Source organism: Otolemur garnettii, unplaced genomic scaffold (assembly GCF_000181295.1).
Source record: "Otolemur garnettii isolate 467f Iridium unplaced genomic scaffold, OtoGar3 scaffold00011, whole genome shotgun sequence".
NCBI classification, from domain to species: Eukaryota; Metazoa; Chordata; class Mammalia; order Primates; family Galagidae; genus Otolemur; species Otolemur garnettii.
This window is the reverse complement of record NW_003852406.1, coordinates 95,803-113,101: the sequence shown is the minus strand read 5'-3', so window position 1 is coordinate 113,101 and position 17,299 is coordinate 95,803.

Sequence of the window (17,299 nt, the reverse complement as noted above, 5' to 3'; positions counted from 1 at the left end):
TGTATGGCATGGCTTTTTAAGAGTGTAGTCCTTGAACCCAACTCACTTGGCCCTACCCTCCGATCTCCCCACCACACCTCTCACACTCACAAACATGTATATTTGGCTGCCTATAGTACTTCTCAGTTTTTAACCCTATTTTATAGCTTCCTAATCAGTAGAAACCTTCAGCTAGAATGTGATGCTCAAGGCTAAACTCCCCTTTTGAATCTTGGCTTTATAACTCTGTTACTTTGTTGCTATTTAATATGTTGGAAAAGATTTTGTTGTTGTTGTCCTCAGTGGGAGAATTGACATCAGTTTCTTTCTTTCTTTTTATTTTTTGACAGAGTCTTACTATGTCACCCTTGGTAGAGTACTATGGCGTCACAGCTCACAGCAGCCTGACTCGCAGGCATCCTTGAACTACGGCCTGCCTAGGACATTTATCTGGCCCGCCAGGTGTTTTTGCCACCATTGCCTGTCCTGTTTAGCAGCTGACTAGTCCCAGGGCCGCAGTCTGGGCCTCCAACGGTCTGAGGGACAGTGAACTGGCCCCCTGTTTAAAAAGTTTGACGACTCCTGGAAATGATTCTCTTGCCTCTGCCTCCCAAGTAGCTGGGACTACAGGCGCCTGCCACAATGCCTGGCTATTTTTCTTGTTGCAGTTGTCATTATTGTTTAGCTAGCCTGAGCCTGGTTCCAACCCACCACCCTCAGTGTATGTGGCTGGTGCTGTAACCACTGTATTAATGAGTGCCGATCTCTGACATCAGTTTCAAGTCTGCTTTTACTGGTTATAGAAGTCTCCATGCTTTCTCTTTGAACTTTAAAATTTTCTTTTCTTTTCTTTTTCTTTTTGTTTTGTTTTGTTTTTTGAGACAGAGTCTCACCATGTTGCCCTCGGTAGAGTACTGTGGCATCACAGCTCATAGCAACCTCAAACTCTTGGGCTTAACAGAGTCTCTTGCCTCAGCCTCCCAATTGCCTGGGACTACAGGCGCCCACTACAATGCCTGGCCATCCTTTGTTGCACTTCTTATTGTCGATTAGCAGGCCTGGGCTGGGTTCCAACTCACCAGCCTCCCATGTATGTGGCCAGTGCTATAACCACTGTGCTATGCGCACTGAGCCTAAATTTTACTCTTCAATTGAATCAATCTATGTCTTTTAAAAAGAGAGTATGTAGTTAGCCTTCTTCCAGTTCTAATCTGCTTTCTGTAACCTATGGAGTTTTGTGACTTGTGTGATTTTTATGTTGTCAAAATGTACACTTTTTACTTTATACGTGGGCCACTGTGAAAGTTTTGAGATAGATTGTGTTCTGGTTCACTATTTGACTTCCAAGAAACACAGTCAACATTATGCTTTCTGATTCACCCATGCACGTTTTAACTTGCGTGGCTTATTGGTATTGCAGGGAGGGCTTCATCTGTTTTCATCTGCACAAATTTTAAGTTTCTTCATTTTTACATATCTCAAAACTTTCATAATGATCCAAACTCTACCACATTTTTTCTTAATCTATATTTATAGGATTTACTATTTCTCTTTCATCATTTTACAAAGCATCTCTAGTTCCCAGCCCCTCACTTTGGCTCCTTCTTTGACTGGCTTAGTTTTGGGTTATGGTCCCCAGGATCTTTTATGCAGGTTTGTTTCTTGAATGATCATTTTGGATTTCATTTTTCTTAAATCATTCTTTTATTTTCCTAAAATACTTTATGGTAACATGTTTGTCCTGCAACTCTACATCCAATCTTCCTTATTTTTAGGAAATCTCTCTATATTTCTAAACTATTTTATTCAATCATTCTTGTATTTTTCCTAAGAATTTTCTGGTAATATGCTTGCCCTACAAATCTATGTACCAAAATCCTTCCTCATTTTGGAAAATCTCTGTATATTTCTGAACTATTCATTTTCTTTTGTTTTAATGTGAGTTAATAATTTCAGTGCTAAATGCTTTTATTTAAGGTTTTATTGCCTGCTCTCCTTAGAAATGATCTTGTTTATCATTGCCTGAATGTTTTTGCTTATTAACATATGTAGCTACACTTCCATTGGAGGAAAAGGGAAGCTTACTTACTCAAAGGAAAATCTATTTGAAAACACACAACAGTGTTTACCCAATCATCTATAATTACTGAGTAAAGATTCTTCAGAATAAGAGTTTTTGATACAGACAGAATATGAGAAACTATCATGTGCATGAAAACAATGTGAGCTACATTGAACATTTTTTTAAATAAGACTTCTAATTCAAAACTAATGGTTAAACAGTACAAAGAACACACAGGTGGAACCAATGAGCCCAATATTACTAAACTGAAAATAGAAGAACAGGAATATATAATACATAGTTTCAAAATATAATATTTGAAAAGGCTGATCAAATAAATTTTTAGCTAGTCCAAATAAAAAGGAGAGAGAAGGAAGAAACAAAAAAAATTTTTTTTTGCAGTTTTTGGCCGGGCCTGGGTTTGAACCCGCCACCTCTGGCATATGAGACTGGTGCCCTACTCCTATAAGCCACAGGCGCCGCCCTAAGGAAGAAAATTTTTAAAAGAGATAAAGGAATTATACCTCCAGACACTGAAGAAATTTTAAAACTTCAAGCTACCATCATTAAATATGTTGTTCATCGTATACATTTTACATGCACGTATCACTTAACTCACCAAGCTTACTTATCATCTTTAGCAGATATTCAGTAGTTTAACATGATTTGTGACAGCGCCTTGCCCAGCCATATGCAAGTTTGAAAGAAAAAGGAAAATGAGCAATACTGGTTTTGTCTTTATTTAGGGCAATGATATGTTGCTCATCACAGATTTTTACTTTAATTTTTATTCAGTGAAATAGTGCCTTGTCATTGACCTTGATTACTGAGTTTATTTGGTACCCTATTAAATTTTTCACCCGTAACAATGGCCTCACTTTTTTCACCCTGGGTCAGGACCAATACAAGTTTCAGAGATTTTAAATTTATATTCGCTTAGGAGCATTTACTAGGCAGTTGGAGCCTTGGCCTTCTATATGTCTCTATAACTCACTATAAAGAAATGGTAGGTGAGTTTGGGAGAGGGCAGTAATGGTACTAGCTCTAGGAAGATCTCTGTGTGCTCTGAGTACATTACACAGTTTAGCATTTCTTGGTTTCACTGGAAGCTTTTTTAATTCTTCATTTATTCTTTCTGTTTTCCAGTTTATTCCCCTTCCAGAGAACCATTTAACGGGCATGATTTATTTGGACAAATTAAGAATTGAAATCTCATTTATGCAACATTGGATGAGTTACTTGTTTGAGTCTCAATTTTCTTATCTATAGAATAGGGATAATTTTGAATCCGTAAGATTCTTACACAAATAAATACCATGAACAGGAAGTCCATCCCATTCCTAGTCCACAGCATGAACTTACTCAATTTCCTGTCTCTTTTCTACTCTTCTGCTTCCTGTTCCTCAACTTGATGACAAAGAGCTAATTCATTATATAGTGCATAGTAAGAACTGAAAAAAATTTTTTTTGAAATGCTCCTATGCATGTCTTTTCTTGCCATAATCGCAAATGTGTTACATAAACCTTAATGGTAAATCATTCATTATGTTGGTTCAATTTAAAATGTTGAAAATTTTTATTTATTTATTTATTTTTGAGACAGAGTCTGGGTAGAGTACTATGGCATCATCACAGCTCACAGCAACCTCAAACTCTTGGGCTCAGAAGATCCTCTTGCCTCAGTTTTTCTATTTTTAGTAGAGACAGGCTCTTGCTCTTGTTCAAGCTGGTCTCAAACTCCTGATATCAAGCAAGCCACCCACCTCAGTCTCCCAGAGTGTTAGGATTATAGGCATGAGCCACTGCGCTGACCTTAAAATATTTCAAATATTTAAAATGAGCTTAATACTTCAAATATACCAAGAAGAAGTTCATTGGTTATTTATAATAAAAGGAAATAATCAATAAGGTTATTAGAAACCTTCTGGTTACTGATCTCAACCACAATATTCACTTAAGTTGTTATGATCATGTATAGTATACAATTTCAGAAATTCACATTGCTACTGCTTCTAAAATCGCAACATTTCTATTTAGTCAAAGAAAAGAAAGAAAACTTTATTTTCCTTTATAATATATAATGTTTATTTTTAAATGTTTGCCTTTAAATTAAAAAATAAATTATTAGATATTTTATAGTTTTCTACATATTGATCAGACTTATTTTCATTAGACTATAAATATTCTTATGTGGACAGGCAAAGTAGTACTGAATATACAATAGAACTTTGCTGCAGAATCTGTTTAAATTATATCAGTTTTGAGCAAACTCATTTAATTAAAGCCAATAAATTCAGTTGTGTTACTACAGTTGTTACCCTTTTTTTGCATTCAATGAAAAATAGCCAGACTTTTTCTTTGGGGCTTGTTGTAATCATGGAATTTAATGTGAACAAGCCATCATTTGGTGTTTTATCAAGAAAATAAAGTTTTGCTTTTAAAAACTTTTAAAGTTTCTTATTTGACTCAGAGAACAGTTCCTTTTTCAATTAGATATTAATTTCTAATAGAATCTGATAGATTTCTCATCAATTGAGAATTTTTGAGATCAAGGTGGATTAAAAATCCCCAATACACATTTGTCTGGGTAATGGTCTAAGTTATCCCCCTGGCGACTATGGTGAGCAAGACTGTGTGTGGTTTGGTTTCTAAAGAAAATACATTGTATTTAGGGGATTGCTTCTGATGAAGGAAAGCACCAATGGTTCTTAAAAGCTTTCCTGAAAATGGTGACAAGAATGAAAAATGTGAAAAATCTATTTTAACTAGAAGTAATGATTTTCAGGAAGGGGTAGGGAGAGTGTATGTGGGGAAAGAAGAAAGGAAGCTGAGAACAGTGGTCACTGATGCCAGTTTATAAAATGGATGGGGTTGACAAACAGGCCCTGAGGCAATAATATCAGATTTTGGTTTGGTTTATATTTTACATCATCTTCCTCTGTATTATTAGAGGAACAAAAAGGAGAATTTTAATTTTTGTGAAAAGATTTCCCCAATATAAATGAAGTGAAAATTTAAAGTATACCCATATATGCAAGGTTTTATTGAAAACAAAGTTTATACTTATAGAGGATTTTAACGTAAGCAATGAAAAGGTCTTTTGTATAATGACAACTCAAAGGCGTGGAAGTAAAAAATGGAAAACAAAATAAATTCGAGAAGTCTCACGGCTCCAAAAGCCTTTTCTCTTGGTAGCCATGGCAGCTCACGTTTCAATAAAAGGAATAAAGACTTCAGATTTTGGAAACAACAAAACAAAGAAACACTTAGACTGGATATCTTAAGTTCCTGTCAGAGATCATCAGATACACGTATGACAATTACTAAATCAAGACATTAATCTGAAGCTAACTAATAAAGATAACGCAACTTTGGATTTTCCTGTTAAAATTTTAATTTTGTTGCTTTTGTTAGAGTTTTTTAGGGAAACAATCTCCCTTTGTGCTCACTCTTTATGTCTTTGGCATATCTGAATGTGCTACCTTAAGACACTGCTTTAGCATTTATTGTAGTACTATTCTACGGGTAACAAATTCTTTTATCTATTATTTTAATCCCAAAGTGTTCATTTAGCTTTTATTTTTGAAGGTTATTTTCACTGACTACGTAATTCTGTGATTACTTATTATTTCTTTATAGTACTTTAAATATCTTTTTTTCAGTTGTCATCTGGCTTACTTTCGTTCTGACGAGAAGTCAGCAGTATTCTTTAACATCATCCCTTTTTACATCATGTGCCTTTCTTCCTGGCTACATATAAGAATTTTCAATTTTATTTTTCTGCTGATATTCTTCGACTGCTTCACTCTGGTTCATTTTTCCCTTTAAATTCTTAAACATATATTAGTACCTGTTCTGTGATTTTCTGCTGTTAACAATGTCTTGACTACGTTTCTATTTCTGGTTTCCTCTCCTGATTTTATTACAGTTTCTTGCCTTTTTTTTTCATGTTTAATAATTGCTTTTATTTTATTCTTGACATCTTCTATGTTATATTATTTAGATTCTAGATCTCCATCTTTTCTGGTATTGTGTTGAATTTTGTTCCAAGAAGGCAATTAGTTTACTGGAACATCAGCTTGATTCTGTTGGTGTTTAGTGTTAAGCTTTTAAAGACTGATTTTAGAGTATTTCTTTCTTTTTTGTGTGTGTGTGGTTTTTGGCTGGGGCTGGGTTTAAACCTGCCACCTCCACCATATGGGGCTGGCACCTTACTCCTTTGAGCCACAGGTGCCACTTCTTTTGATAGGAGAGATTAGCCTTACTTTTCTGGGTTCTCACTTATACGCCTAGAGATGTTCAGTGAATGTCTTAACTTTGGCTTTTCTCTCTGTGCTGCTCAACTGGTATGTCGTCTATGTAGTTCATTCTCCCTCAGGAACTCTTCTTGGTCTGGCCTTGTGAAATATCACTCTGTGCATGCATAGTTAGTAGTCAGTCTAAAAATCCAAGAAGAGCCCTTTGTAGGTTTTGGATCTCCTTCCTTTTGGATCTCTTTCCTAGTGCAACCTTTTCCTCTCTGGGGTCTTTCTCATAAATTTCAGCCACCTCAGCTTCATCCTACAATCTGTTTTTCTGTTCAGAAAAATTGTTGTTATTAGAGTTCTTCTTTCCTTTGTTGCAGTTTTGGAAGAAGCCCTATATAAGAGGCCAGCTTTAAATGTGGAGCTCAATTTAAAGATCACAACTCAATGCTGTTTGTTGTACAATGCTCTGAATCTGTTGCGTCATGTATCTTGTCTAGAGTTATAGATGTTTATTGCAAGGGAAAAAGTCTGAAGGCCATTATTTTGTTATGACCAGAACAAAAAATCAAAGAATCTGTTTTTTTTTAAAAAGCATGTACTGTGTACCTGTATCTTTCATGTGCCATATGAGATGCTTTTCAGTATACAATCAAGTCTTTTACTATTTATTGTTCAGCAGATGGGGCTTACATTTTATTTCTTTGCAGAAAGAGGGCTCAGGATAATTTTTATTCGTATCTATCTACTTACTCATGCTATTTCCTGTGTATGTTGTACATGCTGCCTAAATTCTGTTTGTCTTGTAAGATTTATGACCCCTCTTCTCTGAGCCTTTTTTCTAATGCATCTCCCAAATGAATCTGACTTTCCCAACTTTATTTGTACATAATCTACTTTTTAATTTACCTCCATTATGCCATGCATTTGCCATGTTGAATTATAGCCGTCTCTACATGTGTTATGAAAACCTAGCAAGATTTTAGGCTACAACTTCCTCTTTCTCATCTTTGAGTTTCAGCTTATAACACTGTCTTGCACATATTACGTCTTTTCTAAGGGGTTGGTGTGAATATGTGCTACCTAATTTGACCAATATAATAGCCTGTGAGGGATAGAGTACAATTATGATGATTCTTAATAAATGAACTGAGACTCAGGTAAGTTAATAGTTTATCCTAATGTACTAGGGTCAGTGATAGCACCAAATTCAATGCCCAAGTTTCCAATGACAAATATTGTCATCTACACTATGCAATATATACCATGCATTGTCTTCACTCTCATTATCCCAATCAATAGAAAAATACAAAACCATAATCTTTAAATATCAATATAATGTCATATTATTTTATATAATCCATGCAACTTCACACAATTTCAACCCAATTGAAAGGCCAACAGAACTTAGTTAGTCCAACATCCTGGTGAATGTCCAGATTTGCTCCGCAGTATTCTTAACAAGACTGTTAATGTTATGACCCTTCTGTTTGCATCCCCAACCCCTTAAATCAACTTACACTCAGTATGCATCATTCATTCCATATAGCAGTTCTAATAAGCCATCCTAAGACTTATATCTAAAATGCCTTTGAAATTTGTCTCCTTGGTCATTCACTGGCAACCCTTCAAACACTTGAAAACAGCTCCAAAGTCACCCTTAAATCTTCTTTCAAGATAAGCATCTTTAGTTGCTTTATTTGCTCCTCTTTTCTGGTTTCTTCTTTTACATCAAATATTCTTTAGTTGTGGCCTAGTTTTTTTAAGGAATCTAAAACTATAAAACACACTATCCCATATGATCACACCATCTGTGAGGCCCTTATCTTAGGTGTTGTTACAAAACTCTTCTTACTTTACCTTTCTAAGATAAACAACATAATAAGATAAAGAAAAACTTTCCTCTGGTAACTAGAAGAGTTCGACTAATTATGATTTACAGATGAAAACCCAGGGTCAGAGTCTTCCTGTAGGACATCCGAATTCTTTTTGAACAGGTGGCTCCTATTTCATAATGTTTATAAAATATTATAAATGTAAAAATATTTACAAAATAATTTTAATTACCCGGCTTCTTCCTTTAATCCTTTTGCTCTCTTTTGCTTCTGTAACTAGTGAATAAAAGGAAGTAAAAGACATAGCAATGGGATAATATGTAACTTGTGTCCCATTTTTCCCTGACCACTGGGTCAGATGGATAAGCAATGAAATTCAGAGGTTAATATAGATTTTATGAATCTCTGGAGTCAGAAAATGCATATTTTGAATAATTAATTATACAATCTTAAAAATAGCTTTCACTGAAGATCAACAGCTGATGGGTGGGAGTTGGACATAATGGAAAAAATATGGACTAAAAGAGATTATGAATAGATATTATAGAAGACACACATTTTTATTAGGTGAATGAAGAAAACTCACAAATGGAATAAAATGCTAGATTCTGGTTAGCTGTGGTTGTCTCGTAAGTCCCAGAAATACGTCAATTCTCAATTTAGAACAAAGACTCAAATTCACACCAAAAGCAGCACATCCCTTTCTTCTGTAGAGGAAGTCAGCATCACTGTCAGATCATTCATATGCCATTATTTTGATAATTTACTTAGGCTATAAAAGGAAATGAACTTTCTATAATTCTTTGCCATGTTCTTCGTTGTTTGTCAGAAAGCCATAATCATTCTCTGGAACGAAGAATCAGTCCATACTCTTAACAAATGTATGAAGGTAGGGTCTGTGTCCGTGTGTCCCTGAACAGTCGATCTCTGCTACTACTTTCTCAGGGCCCTGGAAAATACATACCTGATGCCAGCACACATATGCGCTCACATGTAGGAATGCACGTGCACACATACACATGTTGAAATGCACCAATATTCAGTTTTACCCTCCATATTGGCCCACGTAACCCTTAATCTTCAGGTTTCACCTCTTATGTGGGCAGGTCAAATTAGACAGACCTACTCCATCATCATTTCTGGTATCTGGAACTTGTATGGAATCAATTATCCAACAAGCCTTCAGATTTATTATAATAACTGAAAATTTACTTTCAAGGGCTGATTAGCCCAGATCTTTTTAGCTGAAGACTATGTGCATAAAATTTGGGAGCTGCTTTGTTATAAACCTATACAAGTTGCATTAGCAATAATTATGTGTTAAAGCGCCTGCCTGCTTGAATGAACAAAACTTAATAGCACAGTTTGTATAGGAGGACTTATTAAGAGTCAGTGATTTCTTATTGAGAAATAATTTTGTTTGCAGAAATTGTCTGAGGAAACCACTGATACAATATGCCTTTAGAATGCACATTTTTTTTTATAGGACAGCTGTAGTAAATATCTCCCTGTCCTAAGGTGGGCAAATTGCTGAAATTAGAATGCATCCTGAAAAGGTTAGCTACAGCTGAAAATTCAGAGGCAATTGTTTTATCTTGAAAGCTAATTTCATTCTTCCATTGCCATATTTAAAAGCCAAGACTTAGAGACAAGTGTCCTCAAGTTATTATGGAGCAACAAGTGCAGAAAAATGGAGAAATAAAAACCTGTAAGTCAGGGTATTCGTTCTAATTCCCCTTCTGAAAATGTTCAGTTTTAGGCAAAGCTGTGGTGGCTGGAATTGCTTTAGTGAAGCTGCATCAGCATCACCATCAACATCTTTGCAGTCCAGAATCTTTAAATACTTACCCAATTCTTTATACAGAGTGTCCCCAAAGTTATCAAACATAGGAAAAATTCATAACTACAGATATCTTGGAATGTATTCACCATGAGTGGAAGAGAGGGTTTCATGTATTTGTAGAAAGAGGTGGCCAATACGTACAGAATATTTTGTAAATAAAGGTACATTTAGCCACCATTTTCCATCCTCCCCGTGTATGGGGACTTTGGGACACCCTGTATTCTAGAGGGAGGAGGTATAATAATTTGTCAGGAGTTCTATCCTAAGTATGATAATGGAAAGTCAGCCCAATCAGCATCTACCTGCACTATGGTGACCACAGGAGCAATGTAAAGAAATTGCTGCCTCTGAACTATCATAATAAACTCAACAACTTGGAATCCTGGAATTTCTGTAATAAAATTGAATTAAAATTTGACTTGTATAAAACTTTGAATTTATGCTATGATAGTAACATTCAGCTTCAGGTTACTAGAGGTGTTGATGGATATGCAACCTTTCAGCGTCTGGGCTGAGTATTTGGTACCCTTCGACTACATACATAGATCTGCAAATTTAAAAGTCATTTTTGATTTTTCCTGCTATGGACCTTCATACCAGACACACACGTGCAGACGTACAAAGTCTGAGGGAAGCGAACACAAACCTACAGACAGGCATATGTTACAAGATAATGTGAAAAATAAGAAAACAAAGTAAAATCATCACATAAGATGGCAAATCTTCACTATTATTATAATTCAATGAAGAAATAATCAGAAAAAAGCTCATGTTAGAGAAGCTAATGTGTTGGTTATTCTGTCAGCTTCACAGTGGTCCCTTCTCGAGCCTTCCCTGCTCGGTCCTTGCTCCAGGATGTGAACTACTAAGACTCTTTCATTCAGCTTCCTCCGCCCGCTGGCTGCAAGTTAAACTGGGCTAATGTAATGACCTCTGGCAGGAGGTCAGGGGGCAAGGGGAATTCTGGCATTTCTCTGCCATTTCCTTTCTGATTGCGCATGAGCACAGTTTCCACCAGATGACTCTTCTCCACAGTACCAGCTCCTCCCAGGCTGCAGTAACATAATGCATTACCCCTCATCCTCGCGGGTCCAGGATGCCAACAGCTTCTTCCCCTTTCCTGTCTCTGGGTAGTACAGCATCCTTTGTCAGGTTTCTAAATCCTCTTTACTGAGGTAAAGAGGCCCTTCACTAATGTGTCTCTGCTAGACTCTCTTCAGTCTCTCCCAAGGATCCCAGCTGTTACAGTAGCTATTACAAAGTATGGTATATATGGTATCTCCTCTACAGAGAAGGACAGCTAACTGCCTTGTACTGCCCACCATGGGAAAAGAGCAGAGTGCTTGAGAGGCCTCTTTGGATGGTGGAAGCAGCATTGCCATGTCTCTGTGTGTTCTAGCCCGTTTGTGGGCTAAGTAAAAAAAAAAAAAAAATGTATGTTTTTAGAAGGGGAACAGAACACAGAGCTGCTGCAGCAGGTTCAGTGGGTGCTGTAAGCTCCCTGATACGTGGGGGTTATGACTCAGGAGATCAAAGTATCTGTGGCTGAGAGTGATGCTGTTCGAAGCTTCTACCCAATCCTTAGAAGATAGCCATAGTTCACCTACTTAATGGTGAACAAAGCCATGTCCCCTTCTGCCCAATATTTTTCTCTGAGAAGTTTGGGTTGTTACTGAACCCAGGAATAGATAAATGCCCAACCATTGATACTATGTAACACACGATTTGAAATGTTCATCACTGAGTTATTGAATCTTAAAACTGTGTGTAAAAAGAAGCAGATCGTTGTCAAATGGAAAGGATACAGACGAAACTGAAGATGAACAGGAATGGCAGTCATGGGATATTGAACCATCAGACATATTCACCAGAGGAATCCTCTAAAGAGAAAGTGCCTGATAATCAGATAGATTAAATGCATGAACTTTCCTCTAGATGTCTGTTAAGGTTTTTTGACCTTAGTGCTTACTTAGTGGGGTCACAAAGAAAATAATCATAGTTGCACAGACGGTAAATGTGCACGCGCTCATCAAAATGCACTATCCTTTAGCAAATCTGCTCTGGCTACTCCTACAGAGTCACCTGCCAAAACTAGAGGGCACAGGGGAGGCTCTAGACATGGCATCATTCCACAGGGACACCAGCCAGCCACCTGGTGGCAAGCTGATTACATTAGACCCTCACATTATGGAGTAAACAATCATTTGTCTACACAGAATCAGATACACTCTAGAGATGGGCTTCTTCCCCTGCTCAATGCTTTCATCAGCATCATCATATGTTCTTACAGGAATGCCTCATTCATTCCTGTAATATCCCAAACTACAGTTGCCTCTGACCAAGAAGTTAATTTTACAGCAAAAAAAAAAAAAAAAAAAAAAAAAATTGTCACAGTAGATTCATATCTATGAAATTCATGTTTCCCCACATGTCCCATTACCAATGAGCAGCTGGCCTGATAGAGTGACAGACTGCCCTCCTGAAGGCTCAGTTTCAGTGTCAGCTGGGACACAGCATTGTTTGCAATTATGGTGCTGCGCCTAGCAGATTAAACCATCAGCCAATACATAGTCCCATATTTCCAAATGCCAGAATACACATGTCCAAGGAATGGATCATTTTACCTAATCACATACTCACAGAATTTTGTTGCCCTTATCCAAAACTTTGTACTTGGTGGCATTGGAGATTCTGCTTTCCAAGAAAGGGACATGTCTGCCAAGAAATATAGCTGCGTTTCCATTAAATGGGACTTGAAACTACACCTTCACTATTTTTAGCTCCTAAGGGCATTGACCTAACTGGTAACAGAGAACTTTACTGTATTGGCTGAGGTGATTAACACTGATTAACAAGGGAAAATTGGACAAGTAGGACTAGCTGGGACCCAGGAGATTTGCTATGGAGCATTCACATGTCCCATAAATACAGCCAATAAAGAACTGTGGCCAGCAAATGCATAGTAAAGACAAGATCAGGAGGGACTATGATCCTGTGAAAAGAAGATTTGGGTCATCTCATGGGACAAAAGTTCCTGCCCTACAGTCTAGGAAAGTGTAGTTTGAACACGGAATGGATGATACAAAAAAGAAATCACGACAATCAAATGTGGCCTAATGACCCAAAGCGAAAATAGTAGCATCTAATTAACATATTTATCTTAACTGAGTATCTCTTTCCATCCACTCTCTTCTTGCTATCTTGTATGACGAGTACTGATGGTGAGTAACATTAACATTCAGGTTCAGGAATTTAACTGAGTCCTGACAGCTTACTACGATTTAAATTATACTAGTCTCCTGTGCTAGAGAGGCAGTTTTCTATTTTTTTTTAAAATTTCAAATGTATATAAGCCTATATACAATTAGGTTACATCATTTGCTTTTGTTAGGAAAAGTTTGAGTGGTATTTGACTGCTTCACCCAAGAGGTGTGCTATTTTCTTTTTTTAAAAACTTTTTGTTGTTTGGGATTCATTGAGGGTACAAAACATTAGGTTACACCGATTGCATTTGTTAGGTAAAGTCCCTCTTATAATTGTGTCCTGCCCCCAAGAAGTATGCCATACACCATGACCTCCATCCCTTCTTCCCCTTCCTCTGTCTCTTGTCTCTCACCTTGTATTAGCTCATCTACTGCCTTCATATTAGAATTGGATTCTAACATTGGATTTTTGCTTCTCCATTCTTATGATGCTTTACTAAGAAGAATGTGTTTCACCTCTACCTGGGTTAATACAAAAGATGTAACGACTCCATCTTTTTTAATGGCTGAATAGTATCCCATGGTATATATGTAACACAGCTTATTGATCCATTCTTGGGTTGGTGAGCATTTAGGCTGTTTCCACATTTTGACAATTGTAAGTTGAGCTGCATTAAACAGCCTAGGGCAAATTTCCTCATGATAAAATGATTTTTCTTCTTCTGGGTAGATGCTGGTGAGGCTGCAAATTAATATGACCTTTTTGGAAGGAAGCATGGAGAATCCTCAAAGAACTCAAATTAGACCTCCGATTTGATCCTGCAATCCTATTAATAGGCATGTTCTTAATGTAAGCAAAAGGCAAGAATGCATGCTGAGTTGGAGTAGTGTTCTAGTAATTTCTATTTGCTTCCTGCATTTATTTTCAGCTCTTGCCTAACTTGCTTCACACTTGTGGATGGGAATCATCTAATGTCCTTTATGGGCTGAATTCCAGTAGAATGCACTCAGTGGGAGGCTCCTGCAGGGCTCCAGGTAGGTGGAGAGAAGGAAAATGAGATATGTCTTCCCTGCTTCCTCCCCCTGGTTTGGGGCTGTGCTTCTACCAGTGGCTGCTTTGCTCTAAATCTAGGACTCCTACTTCACGACCTTTGCTTGCAGGCCCAGGCCTCATCTGGCTCAGGTAAGGCTGCCCTTCCTCTTGGGCCTTCCTGGCTTAGGGGGTAGTTCTCCTTGTTCTCTCTAATTTGTTTAACCCTATTTACATCTCTATAAGCAGACTATTAAGTTCTCTGCAGTTGAACATCTCAGAGAATCATGATCACTTCCAGAATTCTATCAAGTAAGAAAACCAACAACTCTAATAAACTCACAGTATTTGTATCAAGTTAAGTTTCTTTTGAGCTTGGTATAAAATATAAATAGGACATGGTCAGATTTTAATATCAGTAATCGATAAAGATGTCAATATATGTAAGCAACTGTTATAAATATTTATTAATTAAATACAGTATAAAAACTCATAAAATAAAACTTTAGTAAGTAGAAACATTTTTAAAAGAAATTTTATTGGGTAGCACCTGTGACTTAAAGGAGTAGGGTACTGGCCCCATTTACTGGAGGTGGTGGGTTCAAACCTGGCCCCAACCAAAAAAAAAAAAAAAACTGCAAGAAATTTTATTATGCTGTTTACTCAGCTGATGAAAGATCAAGCTGGAAAAATATAAGTGAGATTACTAAGGACATAAGTAACTGTGAAGGAGAATTAATGTTTGTTCAAATGTTCATGGAATAATAGCAAAAGTGGGCAAAGTATTGGCATTCTATGAAAACCTGAGTATTTTCCAAAAAGTAAAAACAATGCAGAACTTATTCCATGTTGATCACGTAATAAAACTGGAAATTATTTCCAGATAATGATGTGTGCAATTGTTAATTTCTATTTGTTTATGATTATTCTACATTTCGTAGAATAAACTGTGTAATTTTGTAGTCAATATATCAAAATACCCAAATATATGCAAAAAGTAAACAATGTATAATTTTAAAATACCATACAAATATCAGAAAAAAAGTAAATAATTGTACAAGATAACTTTTCTAGATTCAGCATGTATATTTATATATTTAGCTCTACATATGTGTGTGTGTGTGTGTGTATATATGCACCTTTTACCTGACTTTTAAGATTTAATCACAAAATCTTGAACTGATTGATTACCACGGATAAGTTCAGGATTTTGTGATTAAACCTTAAAAGTCAGGTAAAAGGAGCAGATATTATCTGAATGATGTGCAGATATTATAACATTAGACAATTGCTATACAAATTGCTTGTTTTAAACCTACATATACCGTAACTGGCTGCTTAGAAATTTTGACCTACTTAAAAATAATTGTTTATGATTACAAAAGCAGTATCAGTTCCTTAGAGGAAAGTCAGAAAGCGAAGAGGAGCAAAATGGTCTAAAATGTTCCCACCAAGCAGAAACCACCATGGTTAATAACTTTACCTCCATCCTTATATATTAGTATGCATCAAATGTACATTCCATGTGTTCTGGTTGTGTTAACACTATTTTCTAGCCAACAATCTTCACATTGATATTTTCATACATTTTTATTACATATAATACCTTGACTGTATTTAGACATTTTCAATTAAATAAAAATTGTTTATTTAGAACTGATTTCTTCAAATTAGTATCAGGGCAGCCCCTTAACTTTCCTTGACTCTGGAAAGATTATATGATAGCGACTTGTACGAATGGGGTCAATTGACCTACAAAATGTCCTTCGTCTGGGACTTGGCTTGATTGCTTTCTTGTTGGATGACTGAGCTTATAGCTGAGTATCTAAAAATATAGCTAATTCCTTAAAGGCTTCAAGGTAAACATGCTTGACTAGAATGCATATTAGATGATAGTTTTCACCTCCTGTTGCACTACATCAGAAAATATTAATGTATCTGTGTGACTCACAGTAATAATGGTAAGAGGGATCAATTGTATTTTTGTTTGTTTATTTGTTTTCTGAGATAGGGCCTCAAGCTGCCTCCCTGGGTAGAGTGCTGCGGCATCATAGCTCACAGCAACCTTCAACTCTTGGGCTCAAGAGATCCTCTTGCCTCAGTTTTTCCATTTTTAATAGAGATGGGGTCTTGCGTTTGCTCAGGCTAGTCTTGAACTTGTGAGCTAAAGCAATCCACCCGCCTCATCCTCCCAGAGTGCTAGGATTACAGACATGAGGCCCCGTTCCCAGTCTGTGATCACCTGTTTACGTGAGATATGATCCTTTGGTTGTTCAGTTAGATTGTTCCTCTTACAAACATGGGGTTCTGTGAATGCCTACTTCCCGCCAAACCATTTGCTTACTATATTTTAGCAGCAATCTTTCTCTTTCTTAAAAGTTCTACTGCACTATTATATACCTACATCAAACTGTAGAAATCAGAAGTGTGCAGCTCAAGAAATTTTTTTCAGAGTGAACACCCCCATGAAAGTACCAAGGTCAAGAAAGACTAACAGGGCCAGGAAGGCTTCCCACGTCCCGTACCTGTTACTTCCATGACCCTTCTTCCAAACTGTAACCATTATCTTGACTTCTAATGGAAAAGAATAATTGAACATGTTTTAAGTTTTTTATAAATAAACTTGCACCTGTGTGTATTTGCTCCTCTTTCTTAAAATTATGTTTGTATCTTTACATATATATTTTAATAGCTGCACAAAGATCTGACAATTAATTTCATGAACTCATCCTAGAAAAAGTGCTCCCTACCTCATCACTGAGCATCACAATGGTCACCTTTGAAGGACTCCCTCTGGGAGGCTATGCACTGACACCAGCAGCTAGTCCTTCCTTCAAAGCAATTTTGGAACTCGTTTTCTGGAATAGCTGTCAGAGCTGTCATTGCATTACCCTTGATGTCCTTAATATACTCAAAATATCTTCCTTTCAATATTTCCTTTATCTTCCGGTAAAGAAAAAAGTCACTGTAGGCAGGACCAGGTGAGTAGGAAGTCTTATTTGTTTACTGGCTAACAACTCTGTCACAAGCAGTGCTGTGTGAATTGCATTGTTATAATGTAAGAGCCCATTTTTGTACACACATTTTTCACGCCAAGATTTTC